The 15,899-nt window shown below is 46.6% G+C and overlaps 1 protein-coding gene across 3 annotated transcripts in view; it reads left to right on the top strand.

Annotated features, from left to right (window-relative positions):
- Positions 1-15,899, top strand: part of LOC121062972 (guanine nucleotide-binding protein G(q) subunit alpha-like) — a 126,909-nt gene that overhangs the window by 90,089 nt on the left and 20,921 nt on the right. The window lies entirely within an intron of this gene.

The raw sequence follows: 15,899 nt of genomic DNA, 5'->3' as shown, positions 1-15,899 counted from the left end.
CAAACTTCTTTTTATTTTGTATTCCTCTAATGTCGCAGGTATCAGAAATTTTTTATTTCTTTTCCTAAGACATACATCTTTGATGTGTTGTTAATTATTTGTCTCAGCATAATAATCTAACAGAATGACACTAACAGTATTGTGCTTTTAACTAGAGCCCAAGTATAGAACATAGGGTGGAATATGAATGTCACAAGAAAAATAGCAGTGCAAATAGCCTGCAGCATAAAATACATCCTGCTTTGTGGGGTAGGGAAAGCATTTATACTCTTCTAGAGATTAATTTAAGACTGTAATGTGTGCTATAAATAGGCTCCTAGTCTTTGAACATTTTGGTTTATGGTAAATGTAAATCATTGAAATAGTCTTTTGAGGAGGAGATAACAGAAACCTCACTTTCACAATTTTGCATATATGTTAGTGTGTTAAATTATTTCTTACTGTGGTGGGTTAACCTTGGCTGGTAGCCAGGTGCTCATCAAGCTGCTCTCTCACTCCCCCTCCTCAGCAAGACAGGGGAGAAAATAAGATGAAAAAGCTTGTGGGTTGAGATAAGGACAGGGAGATCACTCAGGAATTATTGTCATGGGCAAAACAGACTCGACTTGGTGAAGATTCATTTAATTTATTGCCAATTAATAGTAGAATAGGATAGTGAGAACTAAAAAAAAAACAAACTAACTAAAAACACCTACCCACCACCCAACACCCTTCTTCCCAGGCTAAAATTCACCCCTGATTCTTCTACCTCCTCCCCCTCGATTTGCATGGGGGGTAGAGGATGGGGGTTGCGGCAGTTCATAACAGTACATCTCTGCAGCTCCTTCCTCTCCACACTCTTCCCCTGCTCCAGTGTGGGGTCCCTCCCACTGGACACAGTCCTTCAGGAACTGCTCCAACATGAATCCTTCCTGTGGGATGCAGTTCTTCAAGAACTGCTCCAGCATGGGTCCATACCATGGAGTACAATTCTTCAGGAATGGACTACTCCAGCGTGGGTCCCCTACAGAGCTACCGTTCCTGCCATGAGCCTACTCTTTAATTGGACTTCCCAGAGGCTTCAGTTTCCTTCAGGGCATATCCACCTGCTCTGGCATGGGGTCCTCCACAGACTGCACTTTGGACATCTGCTCCAGTGTGGTCCTCCATGGTCTTCAGGGGGACAACCTGCTTAACCATGGTCTTCTCCATGGGTTGCAGGGGAATCTCTGCTTCAGCGTCTTGAGCACCTCCTCCCCTTGCTTCTTCACTGACCTTGGTGTCTTGAGAGTTTTCTCTCACATCTTTCCTCACTCTTCTCTCTCACAGCTGCTGCACAGCATTTTTTTTCCCCTTTCTTAAATATGTCAACACAAAAGCACAACCAGCATCACTCATTGTCAGCTTTGGCCAGTGGTGGGTCCCTTTTGGAAGGCTGGAACTGGCTGTGTCAGACATAGTGGCAGCTCCTGGTCTCACAGATGACATCTTTGCAGACTCTTCCACACCATCCCCCCCCCGCCCCCTGCTCCTGCTACCAAAACCTTCCCACATAAACCCAACACAATAACTTAGACATTCTTTAGAAGCTGGAACAATATCTTCCTGGGCTTTCCGAGTATACAATCTTGCCCTGTGTTCTCATCAGCTACAACTGTTCACATGTTACAAACTGAATGGAATATATGGACTGAACATTTCCTTTCTGTCTTGGGCTCTACTACCACTTTAAAATGACTGAAGTGATACTTTTCAATGATTTTTTTTTCAACTCTTATAAAAAAGATCTTACTCATAAAGCTGTCCTGATTTCTTAAGTTTTCACTTTCAAAATGTTTTGTGGAGGTAAAAGCTCTAAAACTATTCTTTCTCTCGAAGATGGTTCTTCTACCTCACTGATAAACTATTTAAGTTTCTTAATAACAACAGTGAAAAACTTTTGAACCTTTTTGTCTTTCAGTTTGAAATGTTCATAACTTTAATTCAAACCATTTTTTTTCTAAGTGTCCTGGTTTCAGTTAGGACAGTTAATTTTCCTCCTAGTAGCTGGTAGGGTGCTATGTTTTGGATTAGGATGAGAAGAGCGCTGATAACATGCTGATGTTTTAATTGTTGCAGAGCAGTGCTTACACTAAGCCAAGGACTTTTCAGCTTCTCGCTCTGTCCTGCCAGCGAGCAGGCTAGGGGTGCAGCAGGATCTGGGAGGGGACAGACCCAGGACAGCTGACCCAAACTGGCCAAAGGGGTATTCCATACCATCTGACATCATGCTGAACAATATATAGGGGTGGCTAGCTGGGGTGGAGGGTGGGGGCCGGCTGCTCGGGGATAGGCTGTGCATCGGTCAGCAGGTGGTGAGCAGTTGCATTGTGCACCATTTGTTTCATACACGTTATTATTAGTAATACTTTTATCATTATTATTGTTATTATTATTGTTATTATTATTTTCCTGTCTTAATAAACTGTCTTTATCTCAACTCACAGGCTTCACTTTCCCGTTTCTCTCCCCCATCCCGGAGAGGGAGGGGGGAGGGTGAGCAAACGGCTGTGTGGTGTTTGACTGCCAGCCGGGCTAAACCACAACAGTAAGTCATACATACAGCAAAGCCTTTGACACGGTCTCCCACCATATTCTCCAGGAGAAGTTGGAAGCCCATGGCTTGGACAGGTACACTCTTTGCTGGGTTAAAAACTGGTTGGATGGCCAGGCCCAGAAAGTGGTGGTGAATGGAGTGAAATCCAGCTGGCGACCGATCACGAATGGTGTTCCCCAGAGGTGGGTGTTGGGGCCCATCCTCTTTAATATCTTTATTGATGATTTGGATGAGGAAATTGAGTGCACCCTCAGTAAGTTGGCAGGTGACACCGAGTTGGGGGGAAGTGTCGATCTGCGGGAGGGTAGGAAGGCCCTACAGAGGGACCTGGACAGGATGGGTTGATGGGCAGAGGCCAATGGGATGAGGTTCAACAAGGCTAAGTGCCAGGTCCTGCACTTTGGTCACAATAACACCATGCAGCGCTACAGGCTTGGGGGAGAGTGGCTGGAAAGCTGTGCAGAGATCACAGGGAGATCACTCAATAATTATTGTCACGGGCAAAACAGACTCACCATAGGAAGATTAATTTTTTTTTTGCCTCTTACTAAGAAGCTATAGGAGTGAGAAACAAAGAAAACAAACTAAAAGCACCTTTCCCCCATCCACCCTCTTCCACCTCCTCCCCCCGAGCAGCACAGGAGAATGGGGGAATGGGGGTTGCTGCCATTCTATAGCTTCTCCTCTACCGCTCCTTCACAGTCACCTTCTTCCCTTTTGCCAACATAGGGTCCCTACCATGGGTTGCAGTCCTTCTCAAACTGCTCCTACGTGGGCTTCCCACAGGCAGCAGCTCTTCAAGAACTGCTCCAAATATGGGTTCATAACACGGGGTCTATCCAGGAGCGAACTGCTCCAACCTGGGTCCCCCACAGGCAGCGTCTCCTGCCAGATCACCTGCTCCTGCGTGGGCTCCTCTCCATGGGCTACAGGTCTGACCCGAAGTCTGCTCTGGTAGGGGATCTCCATAGGCCGCAGCCTCCTTCAGGTCAGATCCACCTGCTCCACCGTGGTCTCCTCCACAGGCTGCAGCATGGAACCCTGCTCTACTGTGGTACTCCATGGGCTGCAGGAGGACAACCTGCTTCACCATGGTCCTCTCCACAGGCCACAGGGGAACATCAGCTCTGGCTCCTGGAGCACCTCCTCCCCCTCCTTCTTCATTGACCTTGGTGTCTGCAAGACTGTTCATCACTCCTCACTCTCCCAGCTGCTGTTCTGCAGCAGTTTTTTCCCTTTCTCAAATATGGTCTCACAGAGGTGCAAACAACATCACTTATTGGCTCAGATCTGGCCAGCGGCAGGGCCCTTTGGAGTCTGCTGAAACTGGCCCTTATCTAACATGTGGCAGCTTCTGGATTCTTCTCACAGAAGCCACCCCTACAGCCCCCCCACTACCAAAACCTTGCCACGTATGCTCACTACACACTGTACTCTGCTCTGGTGAGGCCGCACCTTGAGTACTGTGTTCAGTTTTGGGCCCGTCACTAAATAAAAGACACTGAGGCCCTGGAACATGTCCAGAGAAGGGCTACAAAGCTGGTGAAGGGTCTGGAACACAAGTCCTATGAGGAGCAGCTGAGGGAACTGGGGTTGTTTAGTTTGGAGAAGAGGAGGCTCAGGGGAGACCTTGTTGCTCTCTACAGCTACCTGAAAGGCCTCTTCTCACAGTTAACTAGTGGTAGGACAGGAGGGAATGACCTCAAGTTGTGCCAGGGGAGGTTTAGGTTGGAAATTAGGAGACATTTCTTCTCAGAAAGAGTAGTTAGGCATTGGAAGGGGTTGCCCAGGGAGGTGGTGGAGTCACCATCCTTGGGGGTGTTTAAGGAAAGGTTGGACGTAGTTCTTAGGGACATGGTTTAGTGGGTGATATTGGTGGTAGGGGGATGGTTGGACCAGATGATCTTGGAGGTCTTTTCCAACCTTAATGATTCTATGATTTTATACAAAACCTTGGGGCACGTACTAGCAGCCTTACCTCTGGGGTGGATCGAGTTTTTCTTGGAGCTAAGCACCAATCTGGGCAACTTAGTTTTGGCTTTCAGTAAGCTGTAGCCTGTCTATATAGTTTTGGGTTTTTTTTGGTATACCAGAACACTGCTTTATTCCCATCCTTTTCCCTTCTCCAGTCCCATAAATCATGAATGCATTTATTCCACATAAAGAAAAGTGTATTTTTCTCTGAACGTGGGTGTGACAAATATAACATCTGTGTTATTTCTCACCTGAAATTAAACTATTTACAAGAAACATTGCTTTTATTCCTCACTGTGGTGTGACAGGTTCATTAGGAAAGACAATAACTGAACTTGAGTGCTTTTTTAATCAGTCAATGAATATTTTTCACTCTGTAAAATTCAAATAACTTTTAAATTGTGAAATGGTATTAAAATTTCAGCACGAAAGTGAGAGTGCGAATAAATGCCCGACTTTCTTCTTATGCATAGCATCAGCGTGATACTATGGTAGAATCTAATCCTTCTTTGATCATTATGCCTGTCTTCTTTTTAAGAAATGTGACTCAAAAACTTGCACTGTTCTGCTACTCCTCTTGCATTGCTTTCAATGGCCTGATTAAACAGTATGATTTTTGTAAGATGGCCTACTTTCTTCTTCTAATTAGTCCACTTCATGATATCGCCTGAAGTCTTATTCCTTGTAACTTGCTTTAACAAAGAAAACTATACTTTTAAATTACCTGTGCAATTATTTCCAGTTAACACATAGTTTCATTAATCTCATTTTATTTTATAAATTTACACCTATAACAACTACTATTTGCCATTCAGCACATCTGTGTTTGTTTTATGAACGGTTATCAGTCTGAAACTATTTTAGAACTCCTAAGACTGAGGTTTGTATTTCCAAAATGTAGTGCATAATAGACTAGCTGCTGTAAATGGGTTTCTTCCCTTGTTTAGCTTACTCAAGAGAAATGAATTTGGATTATAAATCAGATGAGTCTACAGTAATTTGAGAGGTATCGCTAGTATATCTCAAGGGCTTTTTACTCACTGGATATGTGTAAGGTTGAGTTAAACACAATTTCTGACTTCATACACTTGGAGGAATTAAGTATTCAAAGTTCAGAGGAATGTACTATAACTACTCTCTAAGGGTATCATAGAATCATAGAACGGCTTGGGATGGAAGGGACCTTAAAGATCATCTAGTTTCAACCCCCCTGCCATGGACAGGGATACAACCACTAGAGCAGGTTGCCCAGGGCCTCGTCCAACCTGGTCTTGAACACCTCCAGGGATGGGGCATCCACAACCTCTCTGGGCAACCTGTTCCAATGCCTCACCACCTTCTGAGTGAAGAATTTCCTCCTAACCTCTATTCTAAATCTCCCCTCTTTTAGATTAAAGCCATTTCCCCTTGTCCTGTCACTGTCTGCCTGAGCAAAAAGTTGCTCTCCATCTTTTTGAAGAGGGTGAAAAATGAGTGGAGAGCTTGTGGGTGAGAATTAAGGGGCAGGCTGCTAAGGGTGACACTGTTGTGGGGGGTCCCCTGCTGAATGAGGAGGGTGTCCTGGTAACGGGGGACGCTGAGAAGGTGGAGATACTGAATGCCTTCTTTGCTTTGGTCTTTGCTTCAAAGACTCCCCCCCGGGACTCCTGGACCCTGGAGGGAGGAAAAAGAGTCTGGGAAATGGAGAGCTCCCCCCGGTTGATGAGGGAGTGGTTCGGGAGCATCTGAGTGGGATCAGTGAACACAAATCCATGGGCTCCAATGGGATGCATCCACGTGTGCTGAGGGAGTTAGCGGAGGTGATCGCCGAACCGCTCTCTATCATCTTTGAAAGGTCCTGGAGAACAGGAGAGGTGCCTGAAGACTGGAAGATATCCAATGTCACTCCGGTCTTCAAGAAGGGCAAGAAGGAGGATCTGGGAAACTACAGGCCTGTGGCGTAAGGACCACACGGACACCAGGGTTCTTTTAGGATCAGTAACTGCTACTACTTTATTGATGACAGAACTTCATCTCTCTCTTACTGAGGGCCTAATTTCATCTCTCATATTGAGGGCATAACTTCATTCTCCTGTTGCATCATCTCCATATTGAGGACCGGCTCCCTTCTTATACCATTCGCCCCACAGCAGTTCTTTTCCACTCACTATTCATTGGTCAACAACTTTGCCCGGCAACCAGCAAACACCCAGCAACTTCCATGCCTTAATGGTTGGAGAACAATCAACCCGAGAAGGCAAGGCAAGGTGATTCCTGAATCACCCTTCTTAGTTCCCTCTAAACTCTTTTCATTCCTGTTGGCCTCATCCTTAAGAGTCCAATGTTATCACCAACCATGGGGCTTGTCGACCCCCATGGCCACACTCCCACACAGGCCAGTGAGTCTCACCTCTGTCCCTGGAAAGGTGTTGGTACAGCTTGTTCTGGATGCCATCTCCAAGCAATTGGAAGAGAAGAAGCTTATGAGGAGTAGTCAGCATGGATTCACCAAGGGGAAATCGTGCTCGACCAACCTCGTTGCCTTCTATGATGGCATCACCAGCTGGGTTGATGGAGGGAGAGCAGTGGATGTCATCTACCTTGACTTTAGCAAGGCTTTTGATACTGTCTCCCACGACATCCTGCTAGCAAAGCTGAGAAAGTGTGGGATAGACGAGTGGACGGTAAGGTGGGTTGAGACCTGGCTGACTGGCCGAGCTCAGAGGGTGGTGATCGGCGGCGCAGAGTCCGGCTGCAGCCCTATGACTAGCGGTGTTCCCCAGGGGTCGGTGCTGGGTCCGCTCTTGTTCAACATCTTCATCGACATGCGGAGAAGGTCTTGGGGTCCTGGTGGACGACAGATTGACCATGAGCAGTGTGCCCTAGTGGCCAAGAAGGCCAATGGGATCCTGGCATGCATTAACAGGAGCGTGGCCAGCAGGTCAAGGGAGGTGATCCTCCCCCTCTACTCTGCCCTGGTCAGGCCTCACCTGGAGTACTGTGTCCAGTTCTGGGCTCCCCGGTACAAAAAAGACAGGGATCTCCTGGAAAGAGTCCAGCGGAGGGCCACAAAGATGATACGGGGCCTGGAGCATCTCCCCTATGAGCAAAGACTGAGAGACCTGGGTCTGTTCAGCCTTGAGAAGAGAAGACTGAGAGGGGATCTTATCAATGTTTACAAATATCTGAAGTGTGGGAGACAGCGGGATTTGGCCACCCTCTTTTCAGTGGTTTGTGGGGGTAGGACAAGGGGCAACAGTCAAAAAATGGAGCACAGGAAGTTCTGAACCAACATGAGAAAGAACTTCATGGTGAGGATGATGGAGCACTGGAACAGGCTGCCCAGGGAGGTTGTGGAGTCTCCTTCTCTGGAGATATTCAAGGCCCGTCTGGACGCCTACCTGGGCAACCTGCTCTAGGGAACCTGCTTTGGCAGGGGGGTTGGACCCGATGGTCTCTTGAGGTCCCTTCCAACCCCTACAATTCTGTGATTTTGTGATTCCGTGATTTTTTATAAGTCCCCTTTCAGTACTGAAAAGCTGCAAGGAGGTCACCCCGGAGCCTTCTCTTCTGTCGGCTGAATAGCCACAGCTCTCTCAGCCTTTCTTCATAGGAGAGGTTCTCCAGCCCCTTGATCATCTTCATGGCCCTCCTCTGGACCTGCTCTAAGAGATCCACATCTTTCTTGTGCTGGAGGCTCCAGACCTGGATGCAGTACTCCAAGCAGGGCCTCACAAGGGCAGAGTAGAGGGGGACAATCACCTCCCTCAACCTGCTGGCCGCTCCTCTTTTGATGTAGCTCAGGATGCAGCTAGCCTTCTGCTGTCAATGAGTTCTTCTCCCAGTCTGTACTCATGTCTGGGATTGCCCCGACCCAGGTGCAGCACCTTGCACTTTGACTTGTTGAACCTCATTAGGTTCACATGGGTCCACTTCTCAAGCTTGTCCAGGTCCCTTTGAATGGCATCCCTTCCTTCTATCGTATCAACTGCACCACTCAGCTTGGTGTCATCTGCAAATTTGCTGAGGGTGCACTCGATCCCACTGTCTACGTCATGGATAAACATATTAAACAGTACTGGTCCCAAGAATGATCTCTGAGGTACACCACTCGTCACCAGCTTCCACTTGGACATAGAGCCATTGATCACCACTCTCTGGGTGCGGCCTTCAAGCCAATTCCTTATCCACTCAATGGTCCACCCTTCAAATCCATCTCCAATTTGGAGACCAGGATGTCAGGTGGGACCATGTCAAAGGCCTTACAGAAGTCCAGGTAGATGACATCGGTCGGTCGTCCCTTATCAACTGATGCAGTGACTCCATTATAGAAGGCCGCCAGATTGATTGGGCACAATTTGCCCTTGGTGAAGCCATGCTGGCTTTCTCAGATCACCTCCTGGTTTTTGAAGTGCCTCAACATTGCTTCCAGGAGGATCTGTTCCATGATCTTGCCAGGCACAGAGGTTTAGGCTCACAGGTATGTAATTCCCCAGGTCTTCCTTTCTACCCTTTTTAAAAATGGGAGTGATGTTTCCCTTTTTCCAGTCACCAGGGACTTCTCCTGACTGCCAAGACTTTTCTAATATGATGGAGAGAGTCTTTGCAACTACATCAGCCAATTCCCTCAGGACCCTGGGATACAGGTCATCAGGCCCCATAGACTTGTACTTACTTAGTTTCATCAGGTGGTCTCGAACCTGGGATGTCACGCATAGAAATGCGACAAGTGTTCAGACTGCCTGTCATTGAGAGCCCTGTGTAGGATGTTGCTTAAATGAAGTAAAAATGAAGCAAATCCATGAAATTGCAGTCTAGTGACAAAGATCTGTAATTAAAAAATTGGAGGTTTCGAACCTGAAGAAAAGCATGCATGGCTGCACAAGCTGTATTTTAACTATGACTCTTCTAACAAGCAATGCTCAGAAACCGTGTAATCACTCCTCTCTTAAGTATATGTACAGTTTGTAAATAATTAAGCATCTGATTTTGGTGCATAAATACACAATGTGAAAAATTTAAACATCTCTTTCAAAAAGTTCAGATGGTATACTTGGAAATACAATAGAGCTCAGAGGAAGCAGTCTAGGAAGTTTCTGGAGAGCGTGGAAGATAGCAGATAGCTTCCTGATGCAGCTGGTTAGTGACCCTACCAGGGGAGGTGCCCTGCTTGACCTTCTGTTCACAAACAGAGAAGGACTGGTGGGAGATGTGGTGGTCGGGAGCTGTCTTGGGCAGAGTGACCACGAAATGGTAGAGTTCTCTATTCTTGGCGAAGTCAGGAGGGGGATCAGTAAAACTGCTGTCTTGGACTTCCGGAAGGCAGACTTTGAGCTATTCAGGACACTGGCTGGCAGAGTCCCTTGGGAGGAGGTTCTGAAGGGCAGAGGAGTCCAGGAAGGCTGGGCACTCTTCAAGAAGGAAATCTTAAAGGCCCAGGAGCGGTCTGTCCCCACGTGCCCAAAGACAAGCCAGCGCAGAAGAAGACCGGCCTGGCTGGACAGAAAGTTGTGGCTAGAGCTTAGGAAAAAAAACAGAGGGTTTATAATCTTTGGAAAAGAGGGCGGGCCACTCAGGAGGACTATAAGGATATTGTGAGGCTGTGCAGGGACAAAATTAGAAAGGCCAAAGCTCATCTGGAGCTCAATCTGGCTACTGCTGTTAAAGATAACAGAAAAAGTTTTTATAAATACATTAACACGAAAAGGAGGACTAAGGAGAATCTCCACCCTTTACCGGATGCAGGGGGAGACTTAGTGACAAGAGATGAGGAAAAGGCCGAGGCACTTAATGCCTTCTTTGCCTCAGTCTTTAGCGGCAAGACCAGTTGTTCTCTGGATACCCATTACCCTGAGCTGGTGGAAGGGGATGGGGAACAGAATGTGGCCCTCAAAATTCACGAGGAAATGGTTGGCGACCTGCTACAGCACTTAGATGTACGCAAGTCGATGGGGCCGGATGGGATCCACCCGAGGATAATGAGAGAACAGGCGGAAGAGCTGGCCAAGCCGCTTTCCATCATTTATCGGCAGTCCTGGCTATCAGGGGAGGTCCCAGTCGACTGGCGGCTAGCAAATGTGACGCCCATCTACAAGAAGGGTCGGAGGGTAGACCCGGGGAACTATAGGCCTGTTAGTTTGACTTCAGAGCCAGGGAAGCTAATGGAGCAGATTATCTTGAGTGTCATCATGTGGCACTTGCAGGGCAACCAGGTGATAAGGCCCAGTCAGCATGGGTTTATGAAAGGCAGGTCCTGCTTGACAGACCTCATCTTCTATGACAAAGTGATGCGCTTAGTGGATGAGGGAAAGGCTGTGGATGTGGTCTACCTTGATTTCAGTAAGGCTTTTGACACCGTTTCCCACAGCATTCTCCTGAAGAAACTGGCTGCTCATGGCTTGGACTGGCATACGCTTCGTTGGGTTAAAAACTGGCTGGGTAGCCGGGCCCAAAGAGTCGTGGTGAATGGAGTTAAATCCAGTTGGAGGCCGGTCAGTAGTGGAGTCCCCCAGGGCTCAGTACTGGGGCCAGTCCTCTTCAATATCTTTATCGATGATCTGGATGAGGGGATTGAGTGCACCCTCAGTAAGTTTGCAGACGACACCAAGGTAGGTGCATGCGTTGATCTACTTGAGGGTAGGAAGGGTCTGCAGGAGGATCTGGATAGGCTGGACCGATGGGCTGAGGCCAACTGTATGAAGTTCAACAAGGCCAAGTGCCAGGTCCTGCACCTTGGACACAACAACCCCAAGCAGCGCTACAGGCTGGGAGATGAGTGGCTGGAAAGCTGCCTGGCCGAGAAGGACCTGGGAGTATTGGTTGATAGTCGGCTGAATATGAGCCAGCAGTGTGCTCAGGTGGCCAAGAAGGCCAACAGCATCCTGGCTTGTATCAGAAACAGTGTGGCCAGCAGGACTAGGGAAGTGATTGTCCCCCTGTACTCGGCTCTGGTGAGGCCGCACCCTGAATACTGTGTTCACTTTTGGGTCCCTCACTACAAGAAGGACATGGAGGTACTTGAGCGAGTCCAGAGAAGGGCAATGAAGCTGGTGAGGGGTCTGGAGAACAAGTCTTACGAGGAGCGGCTGAGGGAGCTGGGATTGTTCAGCCTGGAGAAGAGGAGGCTCAGGGGCAACCTCATCGCTCTGTGTAAGTACCTTAAAGGAGGCTGTGGCGAGGTGGGGATTGGTCTATTCTCCCACGTGCCCGGTGACAGGACGAGGGGGAATGGGCTAAAGTTGCGCCAGGGGAGGTTTAGGTTGGATATTAGGAAGAACTTCTTTACCAAAAGGGTTGTTAGGCATTGGAATGGGCTGCCCAGGGAAGTGGTTGAGTCACCATCCCTGGAGGTCTTCAAAAGACGTTTAGATTTAGAGCTTAGTGATATGGTTTAGTGGAGGACTTGTTAGTGTTAGGTCAGAGTTTGGACTAGGTGATCTTGGAGGTCTCTTCCAACCTAGATGATTCTGTGATTCTGTGATTCTGTATACATATTTGAAACACCTCTCTCTTCTTAAGCATATATAAAATGCGTTTAGATACATTCATGGATACTCAGGTGTTCCAAAGTCTGCCCCTAATAAAACAGTAAGTCTGTCTAGACTCATTTGTGGAAATGACGAAAAAAAAAAATGATCCAGAGAACATAATATATTCATTGCATTATTAGTACTGTAAATTAAGTAAATATTCCCTCAGTTTGATATGATATGATGAAGGGAAACCTAAGTTACATAATCAGATGTGTTTGACATTTTCACTTTTCCCGAAAAGTCTGACAGAACTAGTGGTGAGAAGAAAAATGAAGGGATCAGCTCTCTGATACATTTATGTGTTATGTCTTATAGGTAAATTTTTCCCTGAGTTGTACTAGTGGATCTGGAGAAATAATTTTTTTAAAAAAAAGCAGAATTTAGATCTTTTCAATGTATTTAAATCAGCTTTTTTTCTTAAATAAAGGATTTTTTTCCTATATATATATATATATATATATATATATTCCTATATTTTTCCTTTATATACTCCTACATATATTCTATATTCCAGGATAAGCTACATTCAAATATGGATCACAGGTAGTTCTCCTAAACATATAAAACCTCATGGTCTCAGGGCAGTACATACAGAAGTGAGTTCCAGCTTTCCAGGAGAACTATTAAGCACTTGTAATGATGGTTGGACTAGAGACAGCAGAATATAGTTTTAAATCTGGGTTTATAGGACAGAAGTTTTCATGACTTTTGCAGAGCTCATTAAGTAGTTACTACTAATATGAATAGCAAAACAAAAAAAATGTATTTATTGGTGTTTGGACAAATGTCTTTTCTACATTAACATGCTAAAAGGCAAAGAGTTATATGATTTCATACAACTTCTGAAGGTCTATGGTGGTCTCTGGAAGTGTGGGCTTTTTTGTATAGAAGGATCTTTCTTTTTCTGTATTCCCAGAGGAAAACAAAAAAGATACTTAGGATACAATTTCCTCAGTTCAGCTAAATTAATAGATTAAACATTGCTTAATTTACATAGGCTAAATGAAATTTTGAAATTTTTTAAGCTATCAGAAAGCACAAGTATTTTCTGAGATGTCATTGGACACTGAAAATCTACAGAGGCAATGGATGGCATAAAATATTCATTGATAAAAGGTTATTTTCTGAAGTAAAGCAGTAGGAGTGGTCTGAACGTCCATCACCCAAAGTAAATTGGGGAAGAAGAGCTATTCTATAGGCAATTGGGAGAAATCTCGGGCTTTTGGAATTGGTTGCCCTCATCCTTATGGGAGACTTCTACTTCCCACACATAAACTGGAAATATCATACTGCTGCAACAAATAAGGTTGGGAAATTCCTAAATCATGTTGAAGATAACTTCCTGTCACAAGTACTGAGTGAGTTAACTAGGAAAGTTGCCTGGCCCTTATCTGTTGTTTAAGAACAGGGAAGGCCTTGTGGGGAGAGGTGACGGTAGGTGGCTGTCTTGGCTATAGTGATCATGAATTAGTTGAGTTCAAAATTTTTCGTGTAAGGAGAAAAATGTTCAGCAGAGTTGCCACTGTGAACTTTAAGACTGCAAACTTTAACCTTCTCAGGAAGCTAGTTAGCAATGTCCCCTGGGAATCTGCTCTAGAGGGTTTACAGATCCATGAGATCACTTTTCAAGAACCACCTTTTAAAAGCCCAGGAACAGGCAATCCCACTGTGCCGCAAATCAAGCAAGCAGAGCAGAAGACTGGCCTGGCTGAACTGGGAACCCCTCCTTGAACTAGGGCAGAAAAAGAAAATATATGACCTCTGGAAGCAAGGAGAGTACAGAGCTACAGTTCCCGTCTTCAAGGAGAAAATGAGAAAAGCCAAAGCCCAACTTGAGTGGACACTGGCCACTGTGGTATCAGACAACAAAAAAGGCTTCTTCAAGTTTGTTAACAGCAGGAGGAGGTCAAAGGAAACTATTGGAATGATACTTGGAGCGGATGGTCACCTAACAAGGAGGAGGAAAAGATAGAGGCATTTAATGCCTTTCTTTTTCTCAGTATTTAATAGTAACAACACATCTTGGGCTGCCCAGACCTCAGAGACGGAGGACCATGACGGGGGGAGCAGTGACTTTCGATCTGTGGTCACCAAAATTGTAAGGGAACAGTTGTATCAGCTCAGTATTCATAAGCCCATGGGGCCTGACAGGATTCACCCCAGAGTGCTGAAGGAATTAGCGGACATTATAGCTGGACCTCTCTCAACAATTTACCAAAAGTCATGGGAGTCTGGGGAGGTCCCCACTGACTGGAAGCTAGGCAATGTAATACCCATCTGCAAAAGGGCATGAGAGAAGACCCTGGTAACTACAGACCTGTTGACTAACCTCAGTCCCTGGAAAAGTTCTGGAGAAGATTGTCCTGGGGGATACTGGAAGGCATTTAAAGAACAAAACTCATCAAGGTACATTGGGTTTATGTGGCAAGGTTTTAGTAGTGGGGGGCTGCAGGGGTGGCATCTATAAGAAGAGTCCAGAAGCTGCCCCTTGTTAAATAAGGGCCAGTTTCAGCCAGTTCCAAAGGGACCTGTTGCTGGCCAGAGCTGAGCCAATGAGCAATGCTGGTTGTGCCTCTGTGAGAGCATACTTAAGAAAGGGGGGAAAAAAAAAAAAAAAAAAAAAAAAATGATGGGGAACAGCATCTGGGAGAGTAAGGAGAGAGAAACAGTAAGGAGAGAGAAACACACCAAGATCAGGAGGAGGGAGAGAAGGTGCTCCAGGCACCAGAGCAGAAGATCCCCTGCGGCCTGTGGAGAGGACCATGGTGAAGCACGTTGTCCTCCTGCAGCCCATGGTGTACATCAGCAGAGCAGATTTCCATGCTGCAGCCCGTGGAGGAGACCACGGTGAAGCAGGTGGATCTGACCTGAAGGAGGCTGCGTCCTATGGAGAACCCCCACCAGATCAGACTCCGGGCTGGACCTGTAGACCGTGGAGAGGAGCCCAAACAAGAGCAGGTAGGATCAGTTCAGGAAGGACTGTATCCCATGGGAGGGACCCCACTTTGGAGCGGGGGAAGAGAGTGACCGTGAAGGAGCAAAGTGCTATAGACTGACTGCAACCCACATTTCCCCATTCCCCTGTTTCTCTGCACTGCTCAGGGGGAGAACATAGAAGAAGGTGGATGGGGGGAAGGTGTTTTTAGTTTGTTTTTAGTTTCTCACTGCTTTAATTTGTTAGTAATAAGTAATAAATTACATTAACTCCCTATGCTGATTCTGTTTTGCCCATGATGATAACTGTTGAGTGATCACTCTGTCCTTATCTCAGCCCTTGAGCACTTTTCATTGTATTTTCTCCCCCTTTCACTTTGAGGAGGAGAGTGAGAGAGCAGTGGTGGTGGGGTTCAGCTGCCCAACTGTGTAAAACCACCACATGGAGTTAAATCCAGCTGGAGGCCGGTCAGTAGTGATGTCCCCCAGGGCTCAGTACTGGGACCAGTTACCTTCAATATCTTCATCATTGAGTCGGACAAGGGGATCGAGTGCACCCTCACTAAGTTTGCAGATGACACCAAGTTAGAGGTGAGTGTTGATTTGCTTAAAGGTAGGAGGGCTCTGCAGAGGAATGTGGATAGATGGGCTGAGGCCAACTGTATAAAGTTCAACAAGGCCAAGTGCCAGGTCCTGCACCTTGGACACAACAACCCCAAGCAGCGCTACAGGCTGGGAGATGAGTGGTTGGAAAGCTGCCTGGCAGAGAAGGACCTGGGAGTATTGGTTGATAGTCGGCTGAATATGAGCCAGCAGTGTGCTCAGGTGGCCAAGAAGGCCAACAGCATCCTGGCTTGTACCAGAAGCAGTATGGCCAGCAGGACTAGGGAAGTGATTGTCCCCCT

Source organism: Cygnus olor (genome assembly GCF_009769625.2).
Source record: "Cygnus olor isolate bCygOlo1 chromosome W unlocalized genomic scaffold, bCygOlo1.pri.v2 SUPER_W5, whole genome shotgun sequence".
Taxonomy (NCBI): domain Eukaryota; kingdom Metazoa; phylum Chordata; class Aves; order Anseriformes; family Anatidae; genus Cygnus; species Cygnus olor.
This window is presented reverse-complemented; position numbering and strand designations above follow the sequence as displayed.